Here is an 8,388-nt window from a genome sequence, read left to right on the forward strand (position 1 = left end):
CTTGTTGCTTCAGGAAAATGGGGTACATGGTAAGACCAGTGAATTTCATGAGCATATGCTTATTTCCCTCATTGCATCTGCCATGAAGTGGGTTCTTTTTTCAGAAGCAATGCTGTATGGAATACTATGGGGGTGGATAAGACATTCCGTAAGCACATGGGTGGTAGTTTTGACAGAAACACGTTTCCAGAGTCTGTGTCTATACCAGTTAGAACAAAACACTGCCCCTTCTATGATAGAAGTGGTCAAATGTTATCAACCTGCTACTAGGTGGTCGGCTGATCACTATGGGGAATGATGCCAGTGGCTGTAGCTGCGTCAGCCTTGGTGAGTGGAAGCCAGTGTTGCTTAGCCCCTGCATAACCTCCACCCCTAATCCCATGGCCACTTTATTCCTGAGCTCATTTGTGAATGAAAAAAAAAAAAAAAAAAAAAGAAAGGCAAGGAGGAAACTTATCTATGAAAAAGCTAAGCACCACTGCAAGGAATATAGGCAGATGTACAGGGCTGCAATTCAAATGGCCGGAATGGCAAGCTGGCCACATCTGTGCACCTGCAGAACCCAAATTGGCATTTGTCATCAGGATGAGAGGTATCAACGGTGTGAGACCAAAGGTTTGAAAAGTGTTGCAGCTCCTTTGCCCTTGCCAGATCTTCAACGGCACCTCCATTGTGCTCAACAAGGCTTCGATTAACATGCTGAGAATTGTGGAACCAGATATTGCGTGGGGGGACCCGAACCCAAAGCCAGTGAATGAGCTGATCTGTAAGCATGGTCGTGGCAAAATCGACAGGAAGTGATTGCCATGACAGCTCACTCACGGACGGCCTCATCTCTTAGTAAATGTGGCATCATCTGAACGGAAGACCTGGTTCTTGAGATCTATACTGCTGGGAAACACTTCAAAGAAGCAAACGACTTCCTGCAGCCCTTCAGATTATCTTCCTCAGAGGTGCAATAGAGAAAAAGACAACCCGTTTCGTAGGAGGAGATGCTGGCAACAGGGAAGACCAGATCCACAGGCTGATCAGAAGGAGGAACTGAGGTTCCCCACGACTGTTTTTGTAATCTGACCAGTTAATAAACAGTGACTGCGTTCAAATTGGGGGAGAAAAAAGATCCTAGTAACCAGGGAGCAGATGCGGCTCAAGCAGTTAAGCACCTGCTTCCCACTTGAGAAGTCCCGGGTTTGGTTCCCGGTGCTTCCTAAAAACAAAAACAAAAACTAAGCAAATAAACAAAAACCCAACTCAAAAAAAAAAAAAAAAAAAGAGTGACTGAGGAAAGAGCTTGACTGGTATCCACAGAACAAGTCATCATATCCACATAATTAGTAAAATATTCCTTTGCTGAGTTCACTGTCTAGTGAGCATTCACATGATACACAAATATTTTCATATTTTTGTCCTAAAAGGACTATCCATGTACCTCTCCCCCAGACCTCTTTGTTACCAACTTTCCAGTCATGTTCCTTTTAAGTCCCTGACCATCCAGCTAAACCATCCATAACCTCCCATGAATCAGTATACAAATGCATCTCCAACCATTTCTTCTTGTAAGGAAAATGAGTAACCAGATTCACAGCTTAAGGTTCTTCCCACTGGAAAGATTTTCATTCACCTCTGACATTCAGGGATATCCCAGAAAGGGGCAGAAATGCTACATCAGTCCACTTTTGCATGGTACATCTATATTGTTCGAACTGTCTGTAAAATAGGTCAGAGTTTTCCTTAGTAAAGTGATTCTAATGGAAGTCCCAAGAGGTCATAGCTATGGTTTGAGAAAGAGAAGCTAATGTGGCAGAAGTTGGGGCCATGGGCACATGGGTCACTTTCTCATGTAACTTATCTGTGCCTTCAGGTCCTGCTTGAGCCTAATCCCATATTTGCCACTTCCATTTTATGGTGGAGTGCTGCCGTGCACACTGAAACCTTGTGGCTTGGTGGATGAGATGACATCTAGTTCATGATGGAAACCTCAGGTTTCATGGTAACTTGGTGGCTCATGATTAAGTGTTTGGCCTCTGCCAAAACCCAGTAGCAAGTCAAAAGCTGTTTCTCAAAAAGAGAATAGTTATCTGCAGAAGCTGGCAGTGCTTTGCTTCAAAATCCAAGAGTCTATGTTGCAAGTCTCGTATATTGTCCTGCCAAAGGCTCCAAACAGCATCTCTACTTGGCAGTGATACTTCTTGCACCATTAGATCTGCTGGATCACATGGCCCAAGTGGCAGAGCAGTTCACACAGGAGCTGGACTTATTCCAAAGCCTTCTCTTATTCTGGTCCCTACTCAAAACTAGCAGCTTTTCAGATCACAAGGAAATTGGTTGTAGCAGCACACCCAAATAAAGAAAATGGTTTCCAAAATCCAAAGAGGTTAACTAGCACTTATGCCTCTTTCTATTGTTTTGTTTTGTCTGTTTCATTTCATTTTGTTTTGTTCCTGATGCCTTTTATTTTTTGGTCAGATGCAAAAGCTTACCTGTTACCTGAGAAAAGATATCTCAACATGCTCCACTCCACTGGACAATGAGAAATGTTGCTGAGGTGTAAGGTCCCTAAATTTTTGTTTGGTTTATCTCCCACACTCTGACACACAAATGCCTTCCCAGGAGATCTAGAGTAGTTCTAATCAACATGATATCATCCATGTGATGGACCAGCATGATGTCTTGTGGAAAGTAGAGGCAATCAAGTTCACTGCTGAATATATTATGATATAGGACGGGAAGTTAATATGCTCCTGAGGTATAGGACAATAAAGATATATTTCTGACCTTGTCAGCTAAATGTAAATAGTTTCTGGTGGTCTTTACTAACAGGAATTGAGTAAAAAATCATTTGACAGATCAATAACTGCATTATCAAGTACCAGGGGATATGTTGATTTGCTCAAGCAATGATACCACATCTGGAACAATAGCTGCAAATGAAGCCACCACCTGGTTAAGTTTATATTAATCTACTGTCATCCTCCAAGATCCATCTGTTTTTAGCATAGGCCAAATAGGAGAGTTGAATGGGGATGAGCAGTAATCACCGCCTCTGCAACTTTCATGTCCATTTTGGCACTGATTTCTGCAATCCCTTCTAGGAATCTGGTATTGCTTTTGATTCACTAATTTTCTAGGTAGAGGCAAGTTCTAGTGGCTTCCACTGGGCTTTTTCTACCATAATAGTGCTTGGTGTATAAGTCAGGGAACAAATGTCAGGATTCTGCCAGTTACTGAGTATGTCTATTCCAGTTATGCCTTCTGACACCGAGGAAATAATCAAAGAAATGGCTATAGGAACTGACATGCTGGGCCCACTGTGAGGCAGACTTGAGCTAAAACTCTAATGGTTACCTGACCTGCATAAGTGCCTACTCTGACTTCTCAACCATGGTGATGTTTTGGTTTTCCTGGAATTAATGTCACTTTCAATCCAGTGTCTAATAAGCCCTAAAATATCTGATCATTCTCTTTTCCCCAATGCACATTTACTCTGGTAAAAGGCCAAAGGTCACTGTGGGAAAGGCTGGGAGGGAGAGTACAGCATAAATCTTCAGCAGTGTAGCAGGGTCTTTCCCCAAGGGAACCAGCCTTTGCTTCATTCAAGGGGTTCTGAGTCTGTAAATTGTCTCAAGTTTGAAATTTGACTGAGGGGCCATGATTCTCTGGTTTTGTGATTCAAGTTGGATTTTTATTCACTTAACATAGAACACTTCTGCTTATACAAACCAAGTAAGAATTTAGTAAACTGCCAATATGTTTTACTTCTACATACCCCCTTTTTACTTTTAGCCAGTGCCATAGTTCTCTGTGATTCAGAATGTTTTATTACTGCTTGAGTCTGTTGTCCATTTTGGTTGCCACACCCACCTTGTCTGTGTTGATTAAGTGCTGCCACTTGGCTCCTGCCAACCCAGGATATGATCATCCCCACTGTGATTAAGGATCCAATTTCAGTGACAGCAGTTCCCACAGTAATATCTAATCTACAAAGAAGAGCAAACACAGAGTGCTTCAGGGATGATGGAGTAAGTCTCACAAATTTATTACTCACATTCCTGGAGAGAGGTATGAACTCTTGACATTCATGGGGTGTGTGAGCAACTTTTACATGATAAATCCATTCAAATATTCCAATCTCTCTCAGCCTTTGGACCCCTCGTCTATATTATACCAGGGGAGTTCTGGCATTTTGACGCTAGGCAATGTAGGCTACAACAAGCCAATCTCATTATACTTTTTGACTCCACAAAAGTCTTATACAAGTATTTGAGTATCAGTATCCAGTGGTGATATTTTATGCATCTCTAGTGCCAGTTCATGTCATGGATTATCTGTACCATCTTGATCATTGGAAAGAGATTGATTACTAGAGAGCCAGTTCCACACACTGCAAGACCAACTCAAAATCTCATTCTGTTTTTCAAGAACCACTCCCAGTACCAAATTTTTATGAATTAGGGTTATCTAAGAACTGATGGGAGATTTATATATGAATTTATTATAAGAATTAGCTCATGTGACTGTGGGAGTGGGCAAGTTCAAATTCCACAGGCAGGTTGCAAGTGGGAATTCTGATGAAGGTTTTGATGAATTTCCTAGGAGAAGCTGACTGACTGCAGTAGAGATTGAAATTTTTCCTTTTGAATGCAGAAATCATCAGTTCTCCTGTTAAGGCCTTCAACTAATTGGATAAGATTTCGCTTATTGTTGAAGACAATCTCCTTACTTGGTTGTAGATGTAATCAACCATAGATACAACCAACTAACTAATGATTTAAGTCCATGAAATATCCTCAGAGTAACAATCAGTCCAGTGCTGGCTTGACCAAACAACTAGGCACCATGGTCTAGCCAAGCTAACATGAACTTGACCTTCACCCCAAGAAAGGACTAGCAGGATAACAGGAAAACCCAAAAAGCGAATGAAAATTTAGAAAAGTCATTGTTGACCTATTTCAGATTTTTTGCCTTGAGTTGTCCCTCTTATTGTTTTAATTTTACTATTGAAATCTTTAAACTTCTCTTTCTACTTAGTAAAGATGATATTAGTTTTGTAATACATACCATTTTAAATGGGAACTTCAAATTAGATTCAGTGTATCAGGCCCTAGCATTGTCGTTTGAGCACATCGGTGTTGTTTACAAAATGCTTTTACCACAGACATATTTTTTCTAACTACTGTAGTATGCATTTGAGTCATTCCATTGGACTGTATGTATATACATCTTAATGTTTTATGAATATACTTGAACATTACTGAAATTAAAATACATAATAAACTCATATAAATCCTGTAGATGAATTTCTTTCCAAGTTTTAAATGACTGGTCTTTGCTGTCTAATTACAGAGGTATAAAAATTTAATAACAATTCATATGCACATTATCGTGTGGTTGCTTGAATTTCTATAATTCTTTCTGTGGGAGCTTAAAGATTAACTTGACAGTTTAAATTTTGTTGATAGATTTCCTTATACTAGAAAAGTAACTTTCTGTGTGTTTGCATTTTGATGCACTCTGAAATAAAAAGATATGATCTTTAGCTTCAAAAATATAAGAAATAAAATGCATTAATTACCGAATCCTCAAGGTTATTTCACATGTAAAAATTATACTGTAATTTGTTTTTCAATGGTGTCATACAGCTTTCTGTATCTACATATCTTCAAGTTTTATAACTATAGTAAGGTAAAAAAGTACATTTCACATTTGACGTATAATTAAATATTAAAGTCATTAATAATACATTAGCCTAAATATCTTGATTTTTATGCTCTAATATTACAATTCAGTTCTTAAAATGCTTTAGAATACTTGTCTGCAGCATTACATACATATATTTTGTGTCTTTAAAAAACTTGTCTACTCACACAACATGAACCCAACTTTGTGACTATATTCAGTATTTGAAATCCACAGCATTGTGGAGAAATAGATCAAGTAATTCACATTTCTTTATTTATGTTTTATATTCCATAGATTTGGGAAAGAGTGAAAAGTGTTTTACTCTCCAAAATGTCACAGAGACTATAAGCAAGTAAGCAATTATAAATGTTCCATTACATCATTTTCATTACACATTCTAATTTTACCAAATGAGAATTTTAAAAATTCACTTTGTAAAAAAATACTCAATAGTCTAGGTTGTTGAGACACAGAGTAAATTGAAGTAAGTTATATGAAGATTAAACTATTATGACTTGTGAAAGGATATGTAGAAGTGCATAGTTTACATTTGAAATTATATTCTTACAGTAGGTCAGTCTATTGTGAGGAATGAGTGAAGATGTTTGGGATCTATCCTTTGGAATAGGATATAATGATTATTGGAAAAAGTACAGAGAAACTGGGAATGGTTGATTGGAAAAATGCTTTAAATGTATATTACTTGGGCCAGTCCTTTCTGCTAAGTCCATACCTGAAGGAATATCAGTTATTTAGTTACTTATTTTTGCTTCTTTGAAGGCTTTCTGTTATAATATACAAGGCACACACATATCTGCATCATATTTGGAATTTCAGGATGCCTCTTCTAGACTCCAGAAAAATGCATGTAATTATTAGTTTTATGGGTTGTAAAGTATTTATTCATTTGTATTGTCCAGATTAATAATATTTGCATTTCAGAAAACAATGTGATTATTTTGCATTTTCATAGTCAAACAGAATCTCAGAGCCTTTTCAAATCTGTGTTGTAATCACTTCTGTTTAAAAATAATTTTTCTCAAAACTTTGAACCATTTTACTTTCTGTGCTCCAAGATAGTCTTGAGATTATATTCAGGTGTATTTTAGGGGTCCCTCAGAGAAAGCAGTAGAATGAAAAAGAAGTAGCCACCTATCATAGAAGAACGTATTCCAATAGAAAATTGTATTCATAATTGTCTTCCCAGTCAGTCAAATAATTTAAGGTCATATGCCCAAAGTAGGAAAGTTTCCAAACACTTCTCATCTTTAAAAGTGATTCACACACTTCCTGCCTCCCATTGACTAGTCCAGGCTGTACCGGTGCAGTCAGCAGTACTGCACAGGCTCCTGACCTGTATGCTGTCCTAGCCAACTCTAGTGGAGGCAGCAATTTTGGGATGAGTAATTCTCAGCTAGAAAGTTTCCAGCACAGACTTTATATACATAGTCTTTCACACTGAAATCTGCTTCTAAAAGAAGTAGATTGATTGTCTTGGATAATCACAGTCTGCTAAGAAGTAATGAGAATAAATTGAAAACAAAAGTGTATCTTGCATCATGCGGAATTGACACCTGTGTACTAGCTAGTTTTGCTGCTGCTTGTGCTGAAAATCTGAAGATGCCAGTTAGTTTATACACATGTCATCTGCTCCTCTTCTCTTTCAAGGAAGCTAGTCTAGAATTGACTATTTAAAATAAATAAATAAATAAACTGGATTTAAGATTTATTAACAAAATTTCTAACTGTGGTAGGTTGTTACAGTGTCTGAGTAAAATACAAAAGGTCTGGGGGCCCGACTGAACAGTTCTATGGTCCCAGCAACAACTTTAGCAAGGTGCATATTTTTAGTTCATTCAACTGATAACATTCAGTTGATTAATAATATTAAGAGGGATATTTTTAAAAAGAAAGAAAATGACATGTGCAAACTTGACAAGGGATAGACAAGTGGTTGGGATCCCTGCATGTAAGTTTTTCCCCTCTCTCCCTCAAAATAATGTGTTGTAAAAGTGAAGTTGCCTGGCATGTCATCCTAAATTCTTGGCATGAAATTTATATTGGCTTAGAATAACACCTTCTCACTCCTGAAAGTGTAGATCTGAACCCTAATGAGGTCCATTTTACCTTGTGAAAGAAGAATCTGAAATTCTATCAGTTTAGTTACTGAAATAATTTTATGAGTCTGGCGTACCAGTTTCCCTAAACCTCAACAGAAATTATACTCATTTAGAATTCATCATCTTCAACTTCAAATTATCTGCATCTCCCCCCACAAAATGACAACTGTATTAGCAGCAATAATCTGACAGCTAGAGGAAAGTGTATTTCGTTTATTCATTGCTTGCCTTAGATTTGAAATCCTAATTCCTTCTCACACATATTAGAACACCACCAAATTCCAATTTTTTAATAAGGGCTAATGTTTTAAAAGTTATATAGTTTTTATCATTAATATGTTTTTCTCTGACTTTAAAGACATGAAGAGATATAACATGTCTTTCCTTGAGCATGGTGGCACATATACTTTGTCTTATAATATGTCACTTGAAATTCTAGGGAGTATTTTACAGTTTGGTAACACACACCTCTTTTATATTCCCTAAAATGTCATACCCTCTTTCTATAATATTTGAACATTCAAATTATTTTAATAGTATGAACACTAACATAAAGCAATCAAAGCATTTACAGTATTTCCCATTCCGG

The 8,388-nt window shown here is 37.6% G+C and overlaps 1 pseudogene; it reads left to right on the forward strand.

Annotated features, from left to right (window-relative positions):
- Nucleotides 1–287: 287 nt before the first annotated feature.
- On the forward strand, nt 288–1,045 carry LOC105747110 (large ribosomal subunit protein uL30-like; annotated as a pseudogene).
- Nucleotides 1,046–8,388: the final 7,343 nt, after the last annotated feature.

Source organism: Dasypus novemcinctus, chromosome 2, assembly GCF_030445035.2.
Source record: "Dasypus novemcinctus isolate mDasNov1 chromosome 2, mDasNov1.1.hap2, whole genome shotgun sequence".
Lineage (NCBI taxonomy): Eukaryota > Metazoa > Chordata > Mammalia > Cingulata > Dasypodidae > Dasypus > Dasypus novemcinctus.